General features: G+C 43.0%; 1 long non-coding RNA gene across 1 annotated transcript; it reads right to left on the bottom strand.

Annotated features, from left to right (window-relative positions):
* Nucleotides 1–240: 240 nt before the first annotated feature.
* On the bottom strand, nt 241–24,970 carry LOC141372785 (uncharacterized). The gene is made up of 3 exons (XR_012378196.1): nt 24,814–24,970; nt 14,722–14,848; nt 241–607 (listed from the first exon to the last, which is right to left on the bottom strand). It is a non-coding gene; the product is annotated as an uncharacterized lncRNA (long non-coding RNA).
* Nucleotides 24,971–25,828: the final 858 nt, after the last annotated feature.

The raw sequence follows: 25,828 nt of genomic DNA, 5'->3' as shown, positions 1-25,828 counted from the left end.
AAAGAAAAGCATTTTGCAGAAGAGGAAGACTCCTCTCATTGGGTCCTAAAATCAGAAAATAGACAGCAAGAAGAAGCAAGAAGCACTCCTTCTTAGCCATAATCTGGTTTATTTCACTTCAGATCTCCTAATAAGTCAGATGGAGAGCCCATGAATGCCCTGACAAACTTAGCAGTTTCATCAGGCAGAATCCAGGCCTGAGTTTCCATGGAAGGAGACTGTGGCAATTCTCTTGGCAGACAGAAGTCACCACATCAGTGAGGAATGCTCAAACTCAGCTTGTAGCCCAGAGACGTCAGGTTGGAGAAGTCTTGGTGTTCAGGTCGGGTGTCTCCCATAGGTCTTGGTGACGGGCTTTGGCAAGCTTGGGCATCAGTCACTGCAGATGAGTCCATGGACATTCCCAGGAGCAATGCTCTCTCAGGAAGGGAGAAAACACAGAAGCCATGGGTGCTGCCAGGAGCATAAACCACTTTTATCAAACCTCTGCAAACACCACCCCATAGCAGTCTGGAACTCCCCTACAAATGTGTAATTCTCAGCCTGAGAAGCTGTTCCCATAGGAATTTAAGTCTGGCTCTCAGCTACTTGTAGTTTCTGCTTGTTTCTGAAAAGGAGGGAGAAAAAGACAAGGAAGGAAAGATGCCTGGGTGGCTCAGTCAGTTAAGCGTCTGACTCTTGATTTCGGCTCAGGTCATGATCTCAGGTAATGAGTTCGAGCCCGACATTTGGGTCTGTGCTGGATGTAGAGCCTGCTTAAGATTCTCTCTCTCCCTTTCCCTCTGCCCTTCATCCAAGCACCACCCACCCACCTACCACTCGTTCGCTCTATCTCTCTATCCCTCTCTTAAAAAAAAACCCGGGGAAGGATTTGAAAGAGAGGCATTGCATGGCCTCTTTTCTTTAGTTCCTCATCCTATGAAACTCATATTTCACTGCTAAACTAATGATGATCCAGCCAGAAAATCCCAGGGAGGCATCAGAGGGAGCCCACAGCACCCTCGGGGGCCCCCAGACCCAGGTCCTCCATCTGTCTCCAAGGCATGTGTAGAGACAGCCCACCCACTAAGATTTATGAGGCTTATTTGGACTGATGGGCCTGAGCAACACCACTGGAGTTAAATGGAGGTAAAGGCAGAAGTGAATTGAATACACTTTGGAGCCGCAGCACCCTCGGGCAACACTGAAGGCAAGGATGCCCAAGCACTGTCCAGGAGATAAAGGTCTTGCCTGGAGCCCTATGCCAGAGCCACTAACATTGAACTGTTCACAAAGAAGCTGGGATGGCTTTCCGACACCACCTGGCTTCAGGCAGAGAAGATCTGAGTGGAGACAAGAGCACCAGCCTCCCAGACTTCTAGTGTAGTGCTGTTCCCGCTAACCCCATACTAATTTAGTGGGGAGGGTTTCCTTCTGTAACACATCAGTGGTACTTTAATGTCTGGGGTTGCACGAGTGCTTGGCAATACTCAGTCATTTTCCCTTAGACTAGTGTCTTTCTAATGTTGGGAAACCCACATTGATATAGCCTCAGAGTCTTCTCCAGCCAAAATGGAGCCAAGTCCAGAAAGGTATCCATCTTAGAAGAAATGGCTGAGTGTTGTTCTAGCACATAGGATGTCATCCCTTCTCACTATAGATTTATTCATATTTATCCTTATAATCTAATATAACCTTCCCTACTGACTGAAAAATTTTGAGCTGACCCAACAAATTCTCAACCATTTTTCACCAATCCAAAAAGAAAAACATTGGAACATTGAATAGACATACTAAGATTTTGATTCAGTATTTTTTTAAGAAGTTCTAAAGTTGATAATTTTTTAGTTGTCTGAAAAGGGAAACTGGTGTACTGGTAGAGAAAACACTTCTCTTCTCCAGAAATGATCAACAAAAAGCTGGTTTACTTTGCTACGGAGAAAATGAATCCGTTAATTCCATTGGTCTCCCTCACCTTCCATTTAGAGAAAAGTATGGAGTCTCTAACACCCTGCCCAGGATAAGGACCAGATAAACACAGAGAGAGAGTTGTGGATCCAACCTCTGGGAGCTCAAGCTAGAGGAGGAACTGGCAAAATAACTCTTAGATTTCCTTCCATTTAAAATTCCAGGGGTGCCTGGGTGGCTCAATCATTAAGCATCTGCCTTCGGCTCAGATCATGATCCCAGGGTCCTGGGATCGAACCCTGCATCAGGCTCCCTGCTCAGCAAGAAGCCTGCTTCTCTCTCTTCCACTCCCCCTGCTTGTGTTCCTTCTCTCGCTATATCTCTCTGTCAGATAAAAACATAAAATCTTTTAAAATAATAAAAAAATAAAATTCCATTGTTTTGCAATTAATGATACTGATAATAAACATGTCTATCTCACTATCTGATATTCCTCCAAGGGTAACATCAAGTTACTGATGCCACATTTCCTTCTGTCCTTCTGTTAGCCTGAATCTGTTGGGAGTTTTCTAGTAAAAGGTAACTGGGGTGCCCAAGAGAATATCTAGATGTAAACCAGGGTTGCCTGCCCCTTAAAATCTCCACAAGATTGATTGGTATCTAACTCTGTGTTTTGTGCATGGCTGATGGCTTCAGTAGGATTTTAGACAATCCCTCCCCAGAGACTGGTTGCTTATATTCTTCTGCCCTCTGGCTCCAGTGAGTGTGAACTATTTAGTGACTGCCTTACTGTGGGGCTCAGTCCTTTTCTTTAATTAGTGCCTGTCAGACAAAAACCAAAGATATATCTAGATGAGGAGCGACGGAAGTCATATTGCATGAGGATCGACACTGTAAAGCTCTGCCTTGGAGACTCCTGTTGTTGAAGGCCCGCAGCACACGTGTACCCTGGTTATGGTCCCTCTGCCTGCATCGGCCCTTCTCCCTTTGCCATCTGGCAAATCTTGCTCATGCCCAGCAGTGAAAGCAGTTTGGTTATCTCATGTCACCTTTGCTCAACAGCTATTCCTTCATCAGATATTTAGTGAGTACTTATTTAGTGAGTACTTATTCTGGGCAGGCCCTGCTCTGTGTTCTGGGGTTCCAGCCGGAACCATGTGTTCACCCTTCCTGGCACTTTGTCTTCCAGCGATGGGAGACAAGCAGCAAACAAGCAGACGGCATATCAGATAGCCATGAAGGCAGAGCAGGGAAGTGAAACGGAGGAGGCTCATAGGGGTTGCCAGGACTGAAGGTTGCTATTTTGTTTCAGGTGGTCCTGGAAGGCTGTGCTGATAAGAGGACATCTGAGCAGAGACCAGAAAGAACACAGCTCTCTGGAGGAAGAACATTCCAGATGGAAGGAATAACATGTGCAAAACACTGGGGCAGGAACAGCAGCCAGAGGAAAAGACAGTGTGGTTCAGCAGAAGAAGGGAAGAAGAAAGTGAGAAGATGAGGTCAAAAAGGTCAGGTCATGCAAGTCGTACAGGTCAAGCAAAGATTTCAACTGTGCTCAGTGTTGACAGCTGGCCACTCCTAGTGACTTAATCTAATTTCTGCTTTAAGAGCCTCCTTTGGATACCTGCAGAAAATAGCCCAAGGGAGCTATGGAGGAGGCAGAGACCAGGCTGGTGGCCTCATGGGGCCCAGTGAGAGATAGGATGGCTCAGGCACCCAGGCAGAGTGGGAAGCAGTGAGAAGGCCCTGGTTTCTGGATGTCTCTTCAATGTGTGACAAACTGGATGTGTGGCGTGAGAGGAAGAGATGAGTCAAGCATGACTTCAGCATTGGGCAGCCACAGCCTCACCCTCCTCCCCCAGGAGGCTTATCAAGGTAGCTGTCCAAACAAGGACAGTTGTCTCTGCAGGAGGAGTTTGGAGAAGAGCGGCTCCTATAACAAGTGTCCCACCCACTATATATCCATGGGCTCCTTTCTCCTCTCCCTGAGGAGGCGGAGGGGGTTGAACCGTCCTCTGGCAGGAAGACAGTCAAAGGGAACTTTTCCTAGAATTGTGAGTAACAGAACACTGCTAAAAATGAGGCTTGACTTTACAGGGCACATACTGGAAATGAAGGCTATTAATAGGTTCCTGCAGGACGGCTGCCACGCTGAAAACGGCCACGCAAGGCAGCGTTCGCAGGAGGTGAGAGAGCCCCAGGGCCCCTAAGCAAGGCAGGAAAAGAAAGCCATTTCATAATGTGCCTTTGGAATGCAAAAAAAGTCAGCAATCACTTCCCACCACCCCTATTGATGGCCAAACGAGCTGAGAGCTAGTGTGTGACAATTTGACCTAAACAGAAAACTGAAAGCTATGGAAGAAGCCAAGGGGAAAAAAAAAATCCACTGTGGTTTATCAGAGATGGTGAAAAGCAATTAATTCTTAAAGGACCAAGAGGACACATACCCCTGAACCTTAAATCTAGTACAATTGTTCATTTAAATTAGTAACTGGTAACCAGTCAACCTCACCCTAATAAGGGGTTGTGACCTAGACCTCTCCAGGCTCAAATCCTAGACAAGGAGCAAAGATGCTGAGTTAGATGCTTTCTGGTCCAGTTCTGTCTTTGCACAAATAAATAACATAACGGGTGCTTCAGTTCCCTCCAACAACACTTGCTGACACCTAGTGTGTGCAAGGCACTGGATGAGCCATGCTCACGTGGGACTGCATCTGTGAACCCAATGTGCCATTGGGACAAAGAGAAAATCATGCAGCAGGAATGAAAGTGGTTGAAAAACAGCCCATTTCTCTCAAGTAGCAAAGTGAAAAAACAAAACAAAACAAAACAAAACTGAATTCCCATTGTGTGCCTTTTTTTCTAGTCAGTGCCCTGAAAAACTACAGATACCCAATGAAACTGCCTCAGTCAAGTAAAGACAGCACAGCTTTGTAATCTTAAAGATCTTATTTTGAACTCAAATATACCTGCTGGTGGCTGACCTTTGAGAAACTGACCTAATAGTTTTGAGCCTCAGTTTCATCAGTGAAAGGGGCATAAATTACTTATGCCACAGAGTTGTGGGAATCAAATGAGATAACACGCAAAGCGACTGGCCCCAGTGCGTTGCTGCAAATGTTAGTTTGCCTTCCCGGTTGCTAATGGAAGAGGAAAACAAAGAAGTTAAGCCAAGGGAACTTACATAGCCTGGGAATCCAGAAGGAAACCATTGCAGTAGGCATATTTTCCAAATTGTGTCACTGGACACTGATCACATACTGAGTATAGTTGCAAGAAATGGCGCCCCACTTCTCTGTCCCCTACCAGAATGTCCTCTGTGCCAATGCAGTATTGCGGCAATTCTGTTCAGAATTTGTCCAGTTTGCAAATGAACATAAATTGCCTTTTCCTTTTTTTTCCTTAATCTTGTCGATTTGTCATGTTTTCTTCAGAATGTAGAGGACCCCTGAGCTAGCTGGAAGGCATTCCTTGGATGCCAAGACTCAGGAGATCCCATGAGGTGGTTTGTCTCCTTCATCTGCCTCTCAATTTCACTTGTGTGTCACACAAAACCAGAAATCCCTCAACTAGAAACAGAGTCTATGACTGAATCAACACTTCTTTTTTTTTTTTTTAACCTCTTGGAAGAGATTTGGGAGGAATCGAAGTATCGTTGTAAAATGCACAAAATCCCAAACCCACTGAGCGAGCAACAGATGATGGAAATTGTTCCACATCCTGTCGGGAGAAAATCAACAGGACCGGGAGGAAGAATGTGCAGCATGGTGCGAAAGCTTGGTTTTGATTCCTGATGCTGAACATCTGCCACATTTTTGTGTGGAGCTACCAGCTCAAGCAGACAGCGAGGACCCTACGTTAAGAAGACTCCAAGTACAAGCTGGAGCTGTCCCTCTCGGCAGCTGTGGGAACGTGGACAGGAAGCAAGGGACCCTGGAAGAGACAGTGTAGGAGTACATCCTGTGGGGATAGATAAAAAGTAACGGCCAGGCTGTGGGAAACTCTTCCGAGCAAACACGTGAGCTCCAGAATTTCCTGAGCCAAAGATCTGACTCCAGTTATTTGTTGAATCTGTTTATTTGTTTTCCAAGTGATTCTGCATAATTCTGACAAAATGAAAGAAGATACAAATCTAAAACACGTACGATTTGTGTTTTTTAAGCTTTTGCTCACAGAGCACTCACACGATACTGGGCAGAGGGGTGCCAGTCTGAATTCAGGAGTTGCCACCAGGGCCACTGGGCCACAGGCAGTGGCGGAAGGCGAGGGGGGTCTGGCAGGCCCCTCCGGATGGCAGAGGAAGCTGGTCAGTGGCATTCCCGCGGGTCCAGGGGGTGCCTTTCCTACTGCATCAGCCTACTCTCGGCCAGTGAAGAAGAGTTCTCTCAGAATCACACAGCCAGGAAGCAATTTATCATCATCAGGCTCCTTATCAGAGTCTGGCATTCTTCAGAATTTCCAAGAAAACTGCTTCATAATTTTTACCAAGACTTATAATTCATCCATCTAATCTTGCATATTAGAATTTTAAGCAATAAAGTACATGTTGAGTAAAATTATGTTTCTAGTGCCTTTTAGAGTGGGAGACTTAACTTTTTAATCCTTTTAAGATAATAGCACAGTGGGTTTGTTCGGACACACCTTTTCAGAGGCTGCGACACCGATTTGAGTAAGAGGCTTCTGCACAGTGGTAGATGCATCTTGCCCCCAGCAGGTGTATTGTCCAGCCCCCACATGGGCTTGACCAGCCCACTGTCCACATGGCCTGCACTTCCCCTGAGTGTCTCCTCCATGCCCCTTTGGAACCTGTCCCTGGCATGTCAGATCTCACTTTCCAGTCATGTTTCCTGTTACCTCAAAGTCTGCTTTACAGAGTACCTGGCTCTGTGTTTGCACACAGTGAGTATTCATGAAACGCTCCACTGAATTGAGTTGAATTAAATTGACCCTTCACAGGTTCACAGATTCCCTATTTTTTGCCTCTTTCCCATCAAGCAGCCCTCCACCCTCATGACCTTCTCCCTGAGGTCTCCTCTGTATCCAGCTCCTCAGGAGCCCTCCTGCAAGGCCACAGCTGCTTCTCCAGTTCAGGTCCCGCCTCCAAGACACCACACTCACTGAGTGTGCTCTTTACTAATGTAAGTTTTATTTCTATCTGATCTATGTTTTACAAATAGTTTTTATTTTTCCTTAAGGAAATGCTCCCTTACTCCCACCTCTTCCTTGTTCCCTTCTCTTCAAACCTTTTCTTCAATGCCTTTGTGCCCTGGGAGGACAAGACAGGGCCAGCCCTCCCAGCCGAGGCCCCGCTGTGGGCCTGGAAGCCAGCCCTGCACCAGTGCACCAGGGCCCCTCGCAGTGTGGTCTTTCTCCACTCGTTTCCAGCAAATGCAGCCAGAATGTCTGTCCTGGCTCTGCCTGCATCCAACTCTTTCCTGTGTGTTTACAAATTTGCCTTCTACTCTGGGCTGTCATAGGCTAAAGCAGTTCACCTGACAAACCACCACGCCCTTGGGTTTTACTGGGTGAATGTAGATATCCACCTGCGTGATGGTAAAGGAAAAGGGACAGAGCAGGAAGATGTTCCCAGCAACACAGAAGAATCACAAAGAAGAAGAATTAAAAATACCCCAGGATTCGGTGCTGCACATCTCTCAAAGCATCTTCTGATTTCCCAAAGCTGATGGAAATATTCTGAAGGTATTAATAGAATGCAGATGTTAAAGAATGCCACTTAGAATTCTGCTGAACAAATGACCCTGTTGGGAGGTCGTTTCCAGTCTCCAGGGACATTCCACAGAGGGCCCAGCTGATTGTCTCATATTGAAACAACATGTCCAAGACACATTCCAGCTAGAAGAAAACGGAACAGGGCTACTCTGACCAAATATAAATCATAAGGCAAAAGGGCAATTTCACTGCCTCAGTTCTCCCTCCCTCCTTCCCTGATTCACCCTCCCGCCCCCTCCCAGCCCCCAAGGAAAACAGAGCGTTGAGTAAGAGCCTGCCAAGCCAAGCTGACTCAGGCGCCAGCCGGCGGCCCAGTGAGGCACAGATGGCGGCCGTTTGGGAAGCTCACAGCTTTCTGCTCTGTGGCCCTGATGTTTTTACTTCACTGCAATTTGTTTCTGATCTTCAGTCAAATCCTTACAATGCTGGGATCCCCTAGAGAGTTTATACTTTGACCTTATGACAATTAACGCCAGAGGCCAAGAAACAACTAGTTAAGAGAGAAATTCTATTGGTGAGAGGTGGATGGTTAGAGGATGAGGTGGGGTCTTATTACTAAAGTAAATGTGTTATTTGTGAAATTATATCCCATCCAATAAAAAGAACGCAGTGTCTTTAAAGAGACAAGTTGCCAAAATGGAAAGAAAGTCTTCTTTCAAAAACTGCCAGGCCTGGCGATCCTCGGTTACTGTGTGTTCAAAAAAGGACACAAATTAGCAGAGGCTGGGGCCAAAGACCTTCCACAGGGGCCGGACAGGGCCTTTCATAGCTCGGTTTGGCTACGGAGATGTGGGCAAGCCGGGGAGGGTCCTTGTCCAACCCCTACTTGCCCCCACCCCTGAGGGGCAGACCCCAAGCTCTAGGCCAGAAGCTGCGGTCAGATTCCAGATTCCCTGACCACCGGGGTTGCTGGTGGGTGGCAGGAGGACACCAAGCAGAGCAGGAGCACTGTTTGTTCTCATCTCCTGGATGTGGCACAAGCTCTCAGGGAAGCAGGACACAGGCTATGGCTGAATACCACCACCTGACGTGCCACCAGAAAGTAGGATCCGTGACACCAAAGCCTCCCCGCTTCCTCCCAGACCCACGGAACAAAGGCAGATTTGCCCAAAGATACAAACTCAAGAACAAACGCACCCAGGAAAGTTCAGTCAACACCCACCCTGGGAACAGGAACATCACAGCAGAGCCACTCAAACCAGGAGCCCCTCAGCGCTCAGAGCAAGGCGCACGGCCTCCTGTCTCCAGGCCCCCGTCATCCTCCCACCCTCCTGCCCCTCTGCATGTGCACATGCAACACCGAGGCGGCGAACAGAGACCAGGGCTCCCAGATGGGGCACTTGCTTAATTCAAATCTTGGCTTCCTCTTAACTCTCTTTATCTTCCTTCCAAAGACAGTCCCTGTTTGGGGCTCGGTCCAGATCTGAAGTAAGGGGCCAGAGTGACATCAGCATGCACTGATGGAGAGCGGCTGATGTTTGGTGTGCACGTGGTTTGCTAGGAGAACCAGCCTATCTCTCACGAAGACTTCCGTGGAGGAGGGCCCCAGAGGGCTGTGGGCTGTTCAATATAAATCACCCCAGCCCAGCAGAAAACAGCATAGAGCATGACAGATATAAAATTGTTCTCACCCACTCAGAGGCATATTAGCAAACACAGAGAGGAAGGCCAGCTAAAGAGGCTAGTTTTCAAAAGAAATTCCGAGTTGAAAAGAAACAGCCAAAATTATTTTTTCCCCTGAGAGTTTATCAGAAACCAAGATTATTATTACCCGAAGCAGCTGAATGTTTGGGCTTCCTCAGAAAATAAAACATTCCTTTGATAGAGGACGCCTACTGACTCTCTCCCACCCGGGAATCCTGCTTTGAAGTGCCAACAGGGGCTGGGGTCTGTCCATGGTTCCCTCCCAGCTGAGTGCGGAGGAGAGGCTCTGGCTCTGTCTGCAGAGTCCTCAGGGAGTACAGGGTATTAAAAGACCTGAGGAGAAAAATCTATGCAAGTTTGGGGGCCAAGGCAAGCTAGGCAGTAGAAACATAATCTAGACTGAGATCTGAATGAATTACCCAGGTGACTAGGAACAGGAACAGTCGTTTTAGACAAAGGGAAGCACCAGTCATTTGGGGTGGGGCAGGGGGTGGGGTGCTGTTATGGAGGGAGGGGAGGTTGGAGGATGCTGTGGAGGTAGGTCTGTAGAAGCAAACAGCGACCAGATCACAAACTGTTAACCCAGATGGTTAAACCATATTAAGGTGAAGACTTTTTTTTTATTTTTTTGTAATTGTAAAATACATGTAACATAAAATTTACCATTTTAACCATTTTAAGTGTACAGTTCATTGGTGTTAAGTATGTTCATATTGTTGCATTTCCAGGAGTCTTTTCATATTGCAAAACTGAAATTCAGTCCCCATTAAATAACATCACTCCATTCCCTCTTCTCCCAACCCTGGCAACCACTAGTCTACTTTCTGTCTCTGTGATTTCAACTACTCTAAGTGCCTCATATAAGTGGAATCATACAGTATTGGATTCTTTGTGTCTGACTTATTTCACTTTGCATAGGGTCCTCAAGATTCATCCATGTTGTGGCATATATCCTTCCTTTTTAAGGCTGAATAATATTCCATTGTATGTATATACCACATTTTGATTATCCATTCATCTGTCTATGAACACATGAGTTGCTTCAATATTTTAACTATCATGAATACGCTGTTATGAACATGGGTATACAAATATCTCTGCTGGACTCTGTTTTCAATTCTCTTGGGTGTATACCCAGAAGTGGAATTGCCGGATCATATGGTAAGTCCATTTTTAACTTTTTGAGGAACCTCCATACTTTTTCCACAGCAGCTGCATCATTTTACGTTCTCACCAACAATGAACAAGGGTTCCAATTTCTCCACATCCTTGCCAACACCTGTTATAAGGATTAGACTTCTCAAGAGAAAAGCCTTGAAGGATTTTTTTAAATATCCAATGCAGAGGGTTGAGTTACTCATATTCCTCAGTTCTTGGTACATTTTCATCATTAGCCCATGTAAGTACCCTGTCGCTATAATTATTAAATTTCACTCTATCCCATACCCCACCTTATCCCCTTCCCCTTCAAAGGCAACACCTTTACAATGTCTTTGTATTTGAATGTGTTTTTTTTAATGTGTTCTTACAAAGTGTATTTTGTGTTTTTATGTACATGTATTCTCTATTTCTGTAAATGGATGGTGTAATTTATCTTATTAAATGTCCTGGGTTTTTGGTTGTTATTTTGTTTTGTTTTGTTTTGCTTTTTAGCCAAGTGCTATGTTTTTCGGATAGTCCACGTCACTGTGGGCCCAGGGGCCCATTGCTTCTAACCAGCACACATTTTCTGTGGCCCACGTGCACTGCTCCAAGTTGCCCCAAACTCCTGCTCTCCACACCACGCTGCAGTGAACATCTGCAGACCCATCACCACAAGGACCCACCCGGGGATTCCCACAGAGTTATTGCTGGTCACAGAGTGGTCCAATACTTGATTTGGTTCAAGGGACCGAGTTCTGTCCAAAGTGGCTATCCCATTTGCATGCCCACCACCAGGGCGTGAGGGCTCCCATAAGGAGGAAGCTGTGGTAAGAAATCATGCTTGCAAACCAGATTAGAATTCAGACTTCAGTGTCTAAAGAGTGGAGCCATGGGGGCACTTGGGTGGCTCAGTCAGTTAAGCGTCTGCCTTTGGTTCAGGTCATGATCCCAGGGTCCTGCTCAGCAGGGAGTCTGCTTCTCCCTCTCCCTCTCCCTCTGTGCTCTCTCTCCCTCTCTCGCTCTCTCTCAAATAAATAAATAGAATCTTTTAAAAAAATTTAAAAAAAGAGTGGAGCCATGGAGGGATGTTAGCAAACTCCTTAAACAAAGCAAATAACCCCACCTTTTATGTTCCAAATAATCCTTAGACAATACCTTTTTGTCACTCTCTTATTCCAAACAGTGCTGATAACTGGGCTTGACCACAAAAGGTCAACCTCAGAGATGAAGTTCTCTGTCCCATGCTCCCCACACCCTTCACTAGCACTAGGTAGCTTGTGCAACTTTTTTAAAATGTATGTCAAAAGCAATTTGCTAATAAGAAACCATAGAAGAGCCAAGGATTAGGGGATTTCAGTCACACTCCTGTGACAACTCAGTCTGTTATTGTAACCTGTACTTACATAAGTAAGTGCCTGCTTAAAGCTGTGGGATGGGTGGAGAACTGAACAGAAGATGAAAAGTATAGTCAGTGAAGAGAGCGTGGGAGAATTCTGGAAGGGGGTAAGTAGATGCTGCCATCGGAGCCATTATAAAACAGGTGGTCAGAGGGCGATCCTCCTTGGGCTCCCCCTCCATCTATCATCAACATCATAAAAAAGGTACTTTGCAGTGCAGAGGACACAATCACCAGAGTTGCCCAAGACAGGGACCCTTGTGGGCCATATAGCATAAGGACTAAGAATAAATAGATTATATGTACACTAGAAATTAAAATTCTGGGTTCTTTATGTACACACTTGGCTCTCTAAACCTCAGTTTCTTGCTCTATAAAATGGTGATAATAAAAAAAATCTCTTTCTCCTTGTTGTTCTGAAGATTCACTCATACTTTGTGCCAGGCACTGCTCTAAGTGTAAGGAGCGAGTCAGACACAATTTCTATCATCAGGAAGCTTACACCCTAGTAGGGAGAGATGGGGATAAATATATTTTATTGCCCCACCACCACCCCAAACCACAGATATGGTAATCCAGATGTTAGCTGGGAACTTCTATCTCCTCAAGAGCTAGATAATATTATATTCTACATCTACCCTCAACACTGTGGGAAAAAGAATGGTGATCTCCCCAAATTTTCTGCAAACAAGTTTCCAAGGAATTTACTTCTCAGGGTCATCTCTGTCTTCTATTTTCTGTCTGCTTTGAATTTTTTTCTATACATATTATATCAGCCAATCTTTCCTTGACTTACACATGTGCACACACCACACACACACACACACACACACACACACAGTGACAAGGTTTTACTGAGGATTATGGAGCTATGGGTGAAGGCTTACAGAAAATCAATACAGAATTTTAACCTTTACTTTTGGTTACTCGTTTTTGCTATCTCCTTTTGCCATTGGACCATGTTGCTCAGTCCCCCTCTCTGTCCCCCTTGTCCTTTCCTCTCTGTTCTTCTTAGCACCCAACACCAAACACCATCTCCCATCACTCTAATGGAACAAGTCCCATCAGGCTCCCCAGTGATCCCCCAGTGCTGGGCTCAGTGGATGGTGGTTCTGTCCTCATCTCCCTTTGACCTCTCCAAAGCTTTGACACTCATCACCACACTTTCCTTCTTCAAATGCACTCTTCTCTTGGCTTTGTATCCCTCCTCCCTCTCTGCCACCCCCTTTAAGCTCACCCTCCTCCCCCTGCACATTAAATGTGGGATCTCTTCAGGGATTGGACCTAGGCCCACTTTTTCCTCACTCTATGTACCTAGGGTAAGCAAATTTTTCTATTAAAGGTCAGAGAGTTAGTATTATAGGCTTTTGTGGGCTATAGGGTCTTTGTTGCAACTCCTCAACTCTGCCAGTGTAGTACAAAAACAGCTGTAGATGGTATTTAAATGCACAAGCATGACCATGCCCCAATAAAACTTTATTTACAGAAGCAGGTGGCCAGCTGGTTTGGCCTGTGGCTGTCATTTGGGAACCCCCACACTCTACTCTTTCTTAAGTCAACAGATCCATTATCAAGTTTTCAAATATATGGTTTGCCCCCGGGGTTTCTCCTCTGAGTTCCAGACCCACTCTTGCCTCATTGGATAAACAAAATGTACCCCAGTCCACCATTCCCATGTGGATGTCACAGCCTCCCAACTGTCTGCTTGTCCCCTTCTGTTGTCGTCTCAGAAACACATGGGCCAACCAGTTAGGCAATCCAGACACCTGGGAGTCATTCTGGACTCTGCCTGCACCCTTAAGCTTAAACCCAGAATGAAGTATGCTGATTTTTCTTGCTAAGAATTGCTGGAGCTTTACATTTCCTCCACCTTCACAGTGTTCCCCTTGCCCACATTCCTGCCACCTTTGTTGGGACAGCCACACCAGCCTCCCACTTGGGCTACCCACATCGACCCCCCGCTCTTCAACCCACTGTCTACTGCACAGTCAACAGGATGCTTCCAAAACATAGCTGTGCCAATGTTTCCCTGCACACGACACCATCCATCATGCTTACAATAGCCCTGGGCCTGGCCAAATGGCCCAGCAGTGTCCACCTCCCTCCCTTGCCAGCTTCACCTTAGCCACTATTCCCCTCCTCTACCTAAAATGCTCTTTTCTCCCACCTTTATCTAATTTCTTCTCATCAACCAAAGCATTTCAGTTGAATATTATTTTTTTGATTGGGGTTGGCGAACTACCACCCACAGCCTAAGTCTATCCACCGTCCGTCTTTGTAATTAAAGTATTATAAGACACACTTACCCTTGTGCAATTGTGCACTGGGGCAGTTATGCCAGACCACACAGCCCGCAAAGCCTCAAGTATTTACTCTGGTCCTTTACAGAGAAGTGTGTGACCCTGGTTTGCTTATTTGATAAGTCTATCTTCTACACTGGACAGCAACCCCACAGGATAGGGATTGTGTCTGCTTTTCTTCACTATAATACCTTCGTGCCCCCCACACAGTGCCTGACACTCAGCAGAAACTTGGTCAGTGTTTGTTGGATGAATGAATGAATGATCAGATATGCTGTCTTGTCAGGACCCACTTTCCATTGGAAGGCATTTTCTGGTCATAATGCTGGCAGTTAAGAGGATAATTTTCCTTGTTTCTTTGATAATTCCACGGACTCTATGGCTGTAGTAGTTGAGGCTCATTGATGACTCCTCATTTTTCTAAGAGGGAGTAGGCATAAGAATAAATAGCCTGAGTGGAGGGGGCTTATTCATCCAAGTATGGGCAAAGCAGTCACGCACAAACCAAGTATTACTTTCGCAGAACAGGCCCTCAACCACACGTTCCACACGCATCATCACAGCCTGCACAGCACAGAGATCCTGGCATGAAGGCGAAGTCATTTGAAGAAGCTCACTCACATCTGCTGGCTGCAAAGTCTCTTCTTTTCAACACACCAGCGCTTCCAAATATGTGTGTTATGGAAATGATTATGAAGGAACAGGGGGTCCCTGCTCAAATGTGATTGGGAAAGCTCTGGTGGAGATTCTGCAAAAAAGAAAAAAAACCTGTTCAACATTTCTGAAATGTATTTGACCTAGGGAAATACCTAGAAACCCTTTGCACAGACTTGGAGAACACACATTTTGAATAATCGGACTGTCTGCCATTTATCACAATGTTAGAGCCAGCGTAAGCATCCCTCAACTGTCTGCACAATGCCTACCACACACCTGCCGTTGCTGACCTGAAGATGAGAGGGTCTGGGGAGTGGCGGGCAGTGTCTCAGGCCTTCCTCCCTCTAAAATGCCTTCAGCAACTAAATCTACCCTCTGCTCCATTCTCTCAGAGTAAATGATTTCAACTGCCTTAAGAGAAAAGCAATCTCATTGCCTGAGCAAAGGAATTCACCCAAAATAGAAATGACGGAGAGAATCCTCTTGAGTGATTTGTGAGTTTGAAAGATGAGGGTACACACATACTAATGTGTGTGTCAGTTGAATATCAAAATACAACTCACTCTAGGTTACACCTCTGTAAGCACCCCATCCATACTCTATGTTCATAAATTATGACCAGTAAAGCAGCAACCTTCTGAGATGCTGCCAATGGTCTCATGTATGTAACCAGAGCCACCACCTACATGTGCTATACTATGTTGCTTCCTCAGTGACAAGCCTCTTGTTCATCTTTACATCACTCCCACAGCCTGGCTTAATGTTCAAAGAATGTTCATTGAATGAAATTTAAACCCTTTCCATTTTCATCTTACAAACTTCTAGCCAATGTTTCTTGGGCACCTACTATGTGCCATTTGTGGCCAAGCCACAGGCTCACAGTCTACATGGGTGATAGGCAGAGATATGATTGTTCTTAGTGCACCATGATGAATATTATGTAATCATCATGAACGACAACGGTGAGTTTCCAGAAAGTTGGGGGAAGGCTTATAGAATAGACCTGGCCATTGGAGCACCTCTTTAGGGCAGCACACTCCAGAACCAGGCTGGAGGACCTGAACATGCACATCACAGGGCCCCAGGGGGCTGTGTGGGGTGTGGACTGTAGGGACTGTGGTGTGCCAGCCTGAGATGTCTGCCCCTTTTCCCATGGGTAAAGGAAGCCGTGGAAGATCTTTAAGATTTTGTTTCCAAATTGATTAAACCCATGTTTAACATGAAACCTCAGTGTGGAGGAAAGATCATAAGGGAGAAAGCCTCTTCTTTACTTGAAAAGGCACTGAAACAAAGCTACAGTGTTTCTGAAGTAATTTGGGGGAGTATTCTATTGAGCATCCCCCTAAAATACAGATATAGTCCACCATCTGACAAGTGATGCACATGGTGTGTGGAAAGGGGGCATCTCCTGAGATTCTCCAACCTGCTTTCACTGGGACAACACAGAAATCTGAGGACCAAAATGAACCCACTCTTTCAAAGCTTCTGGTTTCCTCCTCCATCCGGCATGCAGCTGTGGTGAAGCCTGAAGATTTGCGCCCCGGCACTGCAGGGAGGACGCCAGTGCCAGGCTGCACTGTCCGCCAGTGTGACCAGGGACAGGGCCCTGCAGGATGCTGGACAATACTGGGAAGGAAAAGGAGGGAATCCTCGACCTTGAGCCGGAGCCGGCCACAGACCACTGAACCCTGGGTGTCTCGACTAGTTTCAAGAAGAAAAAAATTCTTGGAAGCTTACGAGGCAGCAAGTGAAAACAAAAGATTCTATCTGGTAGGAAATAGGACAAAATGGAGAGAAATTTGTTTTGTTTAGGGAGATAAAATAAGCAACAGACCACTGAACTCAGGTCAGCAGAGCATTGTAGCCTTCCCCGAGAACAGACAGCAGATGAAGAAGGAAGTGTGTTGGAGGCATGTATAAAAAGAAGCTATTTTGAGGAAAATTGTCTTAAATCTAATATGGTTTCTTTTTGCATAAAACGCAGCATCCACGTGAACAGACTAACGAAATCCAATGTGATGAAAAATATCCAAGGAAATGTTGGGTCATATAAACCCAAAGTCAAGACTGTGGTGGGAGCGCTATAGTTTCTTTGTGCAGATCCCTGCCAGAAGGAGGGGGCTCCTGAACAATGCACACTGGCCATCTTCCCTAAGTGGATTCCCTCACTGAGTCGGTACAATTGCCAAGTTTTCATTTGGCTTTATGTGTGCAGACCCAGGTCTGGAGGCCAAAACCACCAATCAGAGTAACCTCAACTAGAAGAGCAACCGGACTCAGAAGACCTCAGTCATTCCCCACTCAGCTTGGGTCAGCCCAACACCTGCAGTGATATTGTGTTTGAAAAAATCAAAATACTTTGGGGCAGTAGTATTTTCCATATGCTTTGGAGTCACTGTTCGTACAAAAGCATTTTTTCTAACAATGATTCACTGAATGCTTCTTAATTCTTACCGATTACCAAGAGGGCTTAGGAACATAACTGCTAGAAGGGCTTCTGTGCCCCTTGGTCTAGTTCGTGTCTAGGTAGTTCCAGAATTGGAGTGGCCTCCTCATTGGGAAAATTCTTTTCTATTTCATCTCACATGACCTTCTTCTACAGGATGGCCAGAAGGGCTTTCCCAACAGGGCCACTGCATCAGAAAATACTTAGAAAGTGAAAACTTCATTATTGGCTTCCTTGGAAGATTATGTTTTACAAACACACAGCCTTTTTCATTCCAACAGAAGTGTATACCTATGATATCACCCACTTAGAATATGAAGCCCAGTGCAGCATGCATCATCTGACTGGTCTTATAGGGGTAGACAAATGAAGCTTGTGATGGGCAAGTGACTTAGAGGATCAAAGCAGTTATTCAGAGCAGTCTTAGTAAAAGACACAGGTATTGGGACAAAGTCATCTGAGACTCATAGTAATAGGTCATTCAAGGGCTCCCCTGCCACTAATTAGCTGTGAATGGGCCCAGGCAATTTATAGATAGATGGATAGATGATAGATAGATAGATAGATAGATAGATAGATAGATAGATAGATGATAGATAATAGATAGACAGATAGATGATAGATAGATGATAGATGATAGATGATAGGTAGATAGATAATATTACACATATATATATGTATGTGTATATATATATACACATACATATATATACATATATCTCAGCTCTATGAAAATATAATTCACATACCATACAATTCACCTATTTAGCATGCACAATTCAATGATTTTTAGTATATTCATAGAGTTGCACAACCAGAACCACAATAAATTTTAGAATATTTTTGTCACCCCAAAAGAAAACTCCTACCTATTAGCAGCCACTTCCTATTTACAACCAACCACTCCAGCCCTAATCAACCACTAATCTGCCTTTTATCTCTATGGATTCCAGGCAAACTTTCAATATGCCTGAGCCTCAGTTTACCTATAAAAGGAGAGGAACTGGGATATGTGGATACTAGAGAAGTTTTCAAAAGCCTCTATCTCTTTAAGATACCTAAGACTCATAATTATGTAATGAACAATTTTTCATGGGGGCCTTGCAAAGAGGAGCCATGGCATTGGTCCTGGCTTGGGTTATGTTCTTCCTTCAGGTAAGAGTGTAAAATTAACTTGAGAGGTCAAGAATACATTGCAACCCATTTCTTGGGTGCTTATAGTCTCCACTCTATTGCACACTCCCCTTTGGAGAGAAGAGGCATGGAGCCTCAACAAAATTACAGAGAACACACAGCAACAGGAGATCTCACTAAGGTCCCAAGGATGAAAGCACTAGTCACATTCTTAAAAAAAAAAAAAAAAAATGATAGACTTTCCAAGAGATAGCCCAGCATCTGTTCTGGGACACTTAGTCTCCACCCATTTCCAGCCTCAGGAGAGCCTCCAAATGGATGGAGCAGATTGAGAGATTTTGTTAAATCATCCATTTTAAAATAAACAATTCAATTGCATTTTATACATTCACAATGCTGCACAACTTCCATCTCTATCTAATTCCAAAACATTTTCATCACACCAAAGTAAAACCTCTTACCCATTTGGTAGTTTATCCCCCAACCCCCCACTCTTCAGCCCCTGAAAACCACCAAATTAAATTCTGTCTCTATGGATTTATCTATTCTATATATTTTGTATAAATGAAATATGATATATGATCTGTTGTGTCTGAATTCTTTCACTTAGTATAATTTTTTCAAAGTTAATCTACACTGTTGTATGTATCAGCACTTCATTCCTTTTTATAGCTGAATAATATTCCATCGTGGATATGCCACTTTTGTCTATCCACCCATCCACTGACAAGCAGAACTGTTTCCATCTTTTAGCTGTTGTGAATTGTGCTACTATGCATGTGTTTGTTCAATTTCTTGTTGGAGTACACGTTTTCACTTCTTTGGGGTATATTTCTAGGAATGGAATTGTGGGGTCATATGATAATTCTAAGTTTAACTTTTTAAAGAAATGCCACACTATTTTCCACAGAGATCGTACCATTTTATATTCTTAGCAGCAATGTACAAGGGTTTCAATTGATTAATGATGTTGAGCATCTATCTTTTTATGTATTTGTTAACCATTTGTATATCTCCTTTGGAGAAAGTCTTCTGCACATTTTTTTTTCAATTTGGTTGTTTGTCTTTGTTTTTGAGTTGTAGGAATTTTTTATATATTCTGGATCCTATACTCTTATCAGCTATATAATTTCCAAATATTTTCTTTCATTCTATAGGCTGCCATTGCACTTTTTTGATATGGTCTTTAGACGTGCAAATTTTTATGAAATCCAACTTATCAACTTTTTCTTGTGTTGCTCATATCTATGAAATCATTATCAAACCCATGGTCCTGAACATTTACCTCTATGTATTCTTCTAAGAGTTTTATGAGTTCCATTCTTATATTTAGACCGTTAATCTATTTTGAGTTAATTCTTGTATATGGTGCCAGACAGGGGTCTAACTTTTTTTTTGCATATGGGTAATCAGTTGTCCTGCACCATTATTGTTTCCCCATTGAGTGGTCTAGGTACACTTGTCAAAAATCAGTTCACCACAAATGTATGGATCCATTTCTGGGCTCTCAGTTCTATTCTATTGGTCTATATGTCTACATGTATGCCAGCACCACACTGTTTTCATTGCTGTAGTTTGTAGTAACAGTTGAAGTAGGGACATGTGAGTTATCCAACTTTATTTTCCTTTTTCAAGATTGTTTTGGCTATTCAAAACCCTCTATTATTCCATATTAATTTGTGGATTAGCTTTTCCTTTTGTGCAAAGATGTCATTGGAATTTTAATAAAGAAAGCATTGAATCTGTAGATTGCTTGGGTAGAATTAACATCTTAATAATATTAACACTTCTAGTCCATGAACATAGGATGTCTTTCCATTTATTTGTCTTCTTTAATTTCTTTCAGCAATGTTTTGTAGTTTTCACTGGACAAGTCTTTCACCTACTTAATTAAATTGATTCCTAGGTATTTTATTCTTCTGGATGATATTGTAAATAAACTTATTGTCTTATTCCCTTTTTGCCTTGCTCATTGTTGATGTATAAAAACACAATTGATTTTTGTGTGTTGATATTATACCCTGCAACTCTGTTGACTGCATTTATTAGCTTTAGTAGATTTCCTGTGGGTTCTTTGGTATTTTATATATATTTATGTATATAGTATCATGTTATCTGCAAATAAAAGATAGTTTTACTTTTTCCTTTCCATTGTGGATGTCTTTTTTTTTCCTTCCTGCTTAATTTCTGTGGTTAGAATTTCTAATACAATGTTGAAAAGCAGTGGTAAAAGTGGACATAATTATCTTGTTCCTAATATTAAGGGGAAAGATTTCAGTCTTTCACCACTAAATGTGATGTCAGCTGTGGGTTTTTTCATAAATGTCCTTTATATTGTTGAAGAAGTTTTCTTCTATTCCTATTTTGATGAGAATTTTTTCATGAAAGGATGTTTGTGTATTTTATTCACTTTTTTAATGTTGGTCTTTTGAAATGAGTTTGCATTTAATACAATCCATTTGCATTTAATGTAATTAAATGTAAGAAAGGAAGGACTAATAAGGAAGGATTTCCTTCTAATATTTTCGTATCTGTTTTCTTTATGTCTTGTCCCATTTTTATCCCTCATTTCCTCCATTGTTATCTTCTTTTGTATTTGGTTGGGTTTTTTCTAGTAAAACATTTTGATTCCCTTCTCATTTTCTTCATACATACTTTTTTAGTCTTCTTGTGTGGTTATAATGGAGATTACAATTAACATCCTAAATTTATAACAATTTTGTTATAATTGATACCAACTTAACTTCAGTAGAATACAAAAACTCTGCTCCTATACAGCTCTTTCCCCTTTCATTTGTGTTGTCGTAAATTACATTTGCATAATTTGTGTGCCCAATAACAGATTTTTAATTGTTTTAGATATATGTCTAAATAATGTAGAAAATAAAAGGTAGAATTACAAACCAAAAATGCAATAATATTGGCTTTTGTATTTGCCTACATGATTACCTTTCCTAGAGATCTTTGTTGCTTCATCTGGTTTTAAGTTATTGTCTAGTGTCCTTTCATTTTGCTCCCTTTGGTATTTCTTGTAAGGAAAGACTACTGATAACAAATTTCCTCAGCTTTTGTTTAACTGGGAATGTCTTAGTTTGTCTTTCACTTTTGAAGAATAGTCTTCCCAAATACAGAATTCTTGGTTGATGGGGTTTTTTTCCTTCATATTTTGTATGTGTCATCCCACTGCATCTATCCTCCATGTTTCTGATGTGAAATCAGCTGCTAATACAATTGAGGCTCCCTTGTATGTGATGAGTCACTTCTCTCCTGCTGTTTTCAAGATTCTCTCATTGCCCTTGGCTTTCAACGATTATGTAATGTATCTCAATATGAATTTCTTTCCATTTATCCCACTTGGAGTTTGTTGAGCTTCTTGATTTTGTAAATTCATCTCTCCTGCTTGGGAAAATTTCAGCCATTATTTCTTCAAATATTATTTCTGCCCTTTTGTCTAGCTCTCTTTCTGGGAATCCAATAATGCATATGTTGATTTTTTAAATGATGTCTCACAAGTCCCTTGGGCACTGCTTGCTTTTCGTCATTCTCTTTTCTTTGTATTCCACAGATTATATAATTTCAATTGTTCTATCTTCAATTTTTTTGATTCTTTCTTCTGTCTGTTTGAATCTGATGCTGAAATCCTCCAGTGAATTTATTTCAGTTATTGTACTTAATTCCAGAATTTTCTATTATTTCTATTTAGTTCTTTTTAATGATTTCTATCTGGTTCCTTTAGTGCTTTGTCCATAGTTTCTATTAGCTCCTTGAACATATTTAAGACAGATGACTTAAATTTTTGTCTGGTTACTGGGATGTCCGAGCTTTCTCAGTGATGATTTATATCCATTTATTTTGTCCCTTTCAATGAACCACACTTTCCAATTTCACTGTATGTGTGATTTCTTTTTGAAAATTGGATGTTTAAATATTATAGTGTGGTTACTCTGGAAATCAGATTATTCTTCCCCATGGTTTGGTGTTTTTGTTTTGAAGGCTGTAGTCATCCATTTGTGTAATGACTTTACCAAACTATTTTTTCAAATACTGTATTCCGACTCATGTGTGGTCACTGAAGGCTATTCCTTTAGCTTGCTTTCAGCTGGTGTTCTGACAGATTTCTTTGAATCCCAACAGCTAAAAAACAAAGCAAAACAAAACAAATCTCTACTAATATTTTAAGATTGACTCTGTGCTGGGGCACTCCTTCAACACTTAGCCAATCTGTTTATAGCTCAGCTTTAGCCTTCATTTTGTGCTTACAGCTCATTTTGGGCTTGTTGGGTCTTTAGATCAGTCAGTGGTAAAAGCTTAGGGTTTTCTCAGAACTTCTCTGTGCATTCCTTTCTAAATTTCATGCTATATACAGGTGCTTTTGAATGTCCTAATTTCATTCTCTCTCTCTCTCTCTCTCTCTCTCTCTCTCTCTTCAGTTTTCCCTGCCAGGATTTAGGTGATCTATTTTATGTTTCAACCATAATCTTTTGCTCAAGAAGCTGCAAATCACTTGTTTGCCTTACAATGTTTTCAGGAAATGCCCACTACCTTTCCATCCTGAGTGATTTTTGAATTAGGTGAAACAGAGACAATCACCTTGTGTCAGTCCTTCAGGTAGTTCCCAGAAAGGTAAGAAGAGGCAAACACAATAATTTTCAAATAAGGTCTGGAGTCAGGGACCAGGCTCCCACTATAGAAATTCAGTCTGCCTTCTTCAAGACTGTCATCAACTATAAAGGGGGTATGGCAAGGCTAAATAAAAATGCCACAAAGATTCTACACCATTTTAAATTTGTGTTTTTCTTGATTCATCATTCTCTTATTTGCTATAAACTTTTGACCATTTTGAAGAGTTCTTAAAAAGTTCATTCTGACAGTTTTTGCTCATTCTTTCACATTTCTGTGGAGGGGCGGGTACTGCCTACTCTGTCATTTTGTTGACCCACCCAGACAAGAAGGGATTTTTTTAATATAAAAAAGTGTTTAGCTTAGTGGGAGGAGAAGTTCTACGGTATTCTCACTCCCCAAGATATGTACCTCAAACCAAATGAGGATATTTCACAGGTCCAGTACCGGCTGGTCCAGTCAGAGAGGTCTTCAAGAGTTGTTTGGATGTGCCTGCTTCTTTTTGGAAAAGCCTAACCATGAGAAGCTGCATGAGCTTCCATGATGGATGGCAGAGGAAGAAGAACAAGTTGAAGCAGGAGCTGCATTCCACCTGTGAGACAGGTTATTGTCCATGCCACCATTAGCCAGATTCCACATTTCAGAGGAGGCTATTCTTAAGCTTTCTTGAAAAGACCCTGCCCTAAGAGGGCTGAAGAGTGAGGCAACCCAGAAGAAAAATCCAGGTATGGTGTACTGTTGGAGCAGAAGTCAAGAGTGAGTCAAAGTAGTCAGCTGGACCAAACAAGTGTGTCAGTAAACAGCTCAGGGTTTGAGGTCCTCTTTCAAAATGAGTGTTCCCCAAAGAATCCACTGAAGCATCAATGTAAAGAAAAAGCCAGTGTCTGGGCACCTGGAGAAGGCGTTAGCTATGTTAGATAATAGCTACCTTAGGCAAAAGGGACCCTCCTGTCAGAAATTTCTCCTGCCCCGGCCATAACTCCAGAGGAGGAGGACAGGATGGAGAAATGTTCCCTTTCTCCAAAGCCAGGTCCTGAGCTTAGATCAGGATTGAGATTGAGGGCCAGGGTAAGGGGCAGATCCAATTATACGGGGGAATAAAGTTTTTATTAAATCCAAGCTGAACTTTTAATACCTGAAAGTGAATAAGAAAGCTATGAGCTGTGCCCAAAATCTCATCCCAGGGCAGTGAAGTGATCTTCAACTGGATTAATCAAAAATAGTATTGTTGCCTACTTTGCATGTTCCCAAACCAAGTCCATTCAATATAAGGCTGACACACATCAACAGAAGATGAGTGGAGGAAAGTGAGGGGCAGGAGAAAGCAAGAAGTCAGATTTGAACATATTTAACCCACTGCTCCTTCTTATAAGTCCGAAAAATTGGGCAAGAATTAAATTAAAACTGTAACATCACACACTAGTGCACTGTAAAATTTAGGGTCCAAATGTGTTTTCATTGTGCTGACTTCCTTGCTGTGTTAAACAAGGTATGAGGGAGGAGGGTGAGCATGAGCCTATAGTATCCCAGGCTTCTTTCCAGAGAGTGCCCTTCCTCCCTGTCAGGCCTATGAAATGGCCAGAGCAGAAAGGACTCCGGAAGGCCTGCTGCTGGGATCCTGGGGAGGGTGTGCCTCAGCTCCAGCTGTGTGTGGAAAACCATGTGTTCCTCGATGGTTTCTTTAAACTTGGTGCCAGGGAAGCTTCAGCAAGTTGAATGTCTGAGCTGTGCTGAGTATGTGAGACATTCCAATTCCAGTGTTCCCCACAAAATTAAAAAAGGAGAGATGAGGAAAGAAGCCTGAAGTTCATGGGAGTAAAATAGAGTTTGAACCAACTGAGCATTCATAATCTTACCAATCCCATCTGGAAATGGGGGAAATGAGGTAGCCACTCTTGTCCTCATGTCTCAGAACTCCAGCCCAGGGGGCAGCAGGGATGGCTGGCAGTGTTCTTTCATCATTTTCCCAAGTGGATCCTGTTTAACCTGGTTAGTCCTTGCAGCGCACTTTGGTTCATGTCTTCCTGGTAATAAAGTTGAAATAATTTATTTTGTTGGCTGCTCCATAAAATGTTCTATGAATTTATTCTAAAGGAGAAAAGGAAGAAGGAGGAATAAATGTGGCATTGGCTTTTTGATTGTGGTTTTCATTTCCATAAACCTTAGATCACAAGAATGCATGAGATATTTACACAAATCTTTCCACAATTCCTGTGGCCTTTGGGGGCATAGCATTTGCATGACTTCACCACCGTGGCTGGCGTGTGCTTTCTCAGCAGCTTTGCTTGCAATAGGGAGCGGTCCCCACCAGTGCTTATAGCTCTGTGTGTGTGTGTGCGTGTGTGTGTGTGTGTGTGTGTGTGTGTGTGTGTGTGTGTGTGTGTAGGATTTGTCCATATGTGTGCAGAGGAAGGAAAAGAGAAGGAGAGGAGAAAAAGAGAAATTGTCATTTATTTTTTCTCGTTTTTTCTGTAGCAAATACAACTTTGAAAAGGGATTCCAATTTTTCTACATCACAATATGGAAAGCTTTCTTTTTGTAACTGTATACTTCTCCTAGATAATTTCTGTGGAAATGGCAAAATGAGGGGACCCTAACTGAGAAGGCTGAGGTCTCATTTTCACAATAAGGAGGCGTGAGGGCTGATCTGGCCCAGATAAGAAGAATGTAGCAGACTTAGCTGTGAGGCAAGTGGAACCCAGATTCAAACTTCTCAAGTGAGTCAGATTCTATGGTTGCAACAGGTTCTCCAAAAGCTAAGGGATGAAACAGCTGGGGCTGCCCTTGGGCCAAGCGAGGACTTGGTTTCAACCTGGGAAGCCCACACACAAGCACAGAGTGAACAGTAGGTCCTGGGCAGAATGATGCCTA

Source organism: Callorhinus ursinus, unplaced genomic scaffold (assembly GCF_003265705.2).
Source record: "Callorhinus ursinus isolate GAN/ISIS: 27379988/994484 unplaced genomic scaffold, GSC_fseal_2.0 scaffold5, whole genome shotgun sequence".
Classification (NCBI taxonomy): domain Eukaryota; kingdom Metazoa; phylum Chordata; class Mammalia; order Carnivora; family Otariidae; genus Callorhinus; species Callorhinus ursinus.
This window is presented reverse-complemented; position numbering and strand designations above follow the sequence as displayed.